The sequence below is a fragment of the Clarias gariepinus genome, chromosome 23, assembly GCF_024256425.1.
Source record: "Clarias gariepinus isolate MV-2021 ecotype Netherlands chromosome 23, CGAR_prim_01v2, whole genome shotgun sequence".
Taxonomy (NCBI): Eukaryota; Metazoa; Chordata; class Actinopteri; order Siluriformes; family Clariidae; genus Clarias; species Clarias gariepinus.
In genome coordinates, this window is record NC_071122.1 from 1,985,001 (window position 1) to 1,986,682 (window position 1,682).

A 1,682-nucleotide genomic window follows, 5' to 3' on the forward strand; every position below is an offset into this window, starting at 1 on the left:
CCTGAATACAGGATAAAGCGGGATAGACGATGAGTGAGGAAGCATTATGTACACTGAATCCTGTACACAAGTACCGTTTAATATTATATTTTAAATAATAGGACATTTTAAAACCCAGACACAATGTCAGGTTCAAAAGGCATCCTCATGTTTATAGTATTGAAAAGTTGCTGATTCAGACTCTCAGCTGCTGTGCCCTCACACACCCGTGGATGGATGGACCCAGTCCATAATGAATGCCAGCATTGTGCTCTTTCCTTCACACTCAAGCCAGCCCAAAATTCTTCTGCTTTCTTTTGTACGCACAGACCACCCAGTACCCCTGGAATGTGCCGGGGTCAGGAGGAGGGAACAGAACTATGGCTGACTGGTTTATGGGTTCCGTTTAGAGCCATGTCAGGAGAAAATATTTGGCATGCCAATATCGATATGATCCGTGTCGCTTTCTTGCCCCAGTGGTGAACCCTCGCCTTCCACAACTCAGAAGCTCACGTTTCTTGAGGGTGAAATCAGAGCTCGATATGCAAGAGCTGTTCAGGAACAATCTAACTGTCTGTCACCAGGCTTTTGACTTGCCAAGTGAGACTGCAGGATGAAAGCGAAGACGAGCAGAGGTTTAGACATGCATATGGCAGGAAACCACCAGACTGATTATCCTAAGTCTAATTAAACACCTAGTAGTTTGACATTAGTAAATCATTTAAAGTACTTCAATATCATTTTCCTGAAAAACAACCAAAGTGTTTAAAGACATGTTTACAACAGCAATGTTGCTTTCCCAAACATTAAGTGCACAAATCCACTAGACGCAGTGAGTGTTAGGACCCCAGGGCTGGGTTCAAGTGCACACCTGCTTGCCCATGCCCTCCAGTCTCTGGTGCATTCCTTGGCATGGAAAAGGCAGTTGGCATGCTTGTTATGCAAAGCAAAGGAAAAATAATCAAACGGCTATCATGCGGGCACAGCAGGCACCAATAGCCTCGTTATTATTCTGAAAGCAGCCAAGAGACTTGCAGTCAGCTGATCGGTTATTTATTACTCTGACTGTGCCAGGACAGGCTGCAAACCCTCTGCCTACTAACCGATATAATTGGCATCACACTGAGAAACTGCAACGACAGATGCATCGGCTTTGTTCAGGAACACTGTTTTTTTTCCCCCCAAATATCCTGAAATATTGGCGATTCCCCATCGGTGTTGCCTGCAGCTTACAGTAAATTACATGTTTTTTCCCTTTACTTTCTTTTTTAAATATGATTTTTAATTCGTTGACCTCGGGGCAATTTCCCTAAACAAATGATCAGAATTAAAACAGGAAAGAGATCTGTCCATCACTAAACTCCAGAGGAAAGGCGCAGCCTCAGACCCCATGACCTCGAGAGTCTCCCGCTAAGAGAGCAAGGTGAACGGGCGGAGGTGAGTCCGCGGGCAGCAAGCAGGCGACGGCGGGCACATTGCCTGAGGGTAGCATGCTCTGGGCTGCGTGCCCGTTCCAGGGTGATGCTGTCTGTGGCGAAGATGGAACAAGCCACGGGTGTGTGAGCGATCCGACTGTGGGGCACCACAGCAGGGGCCACTCTTTATCCTCCCGCAGCAGAGGGACGGAGAGAGAGAGCGAATGAGACGGTACGAGAGATATCCAGACATTCGGGGGAAACACACTGCAAGTCACGGCTAGGAAA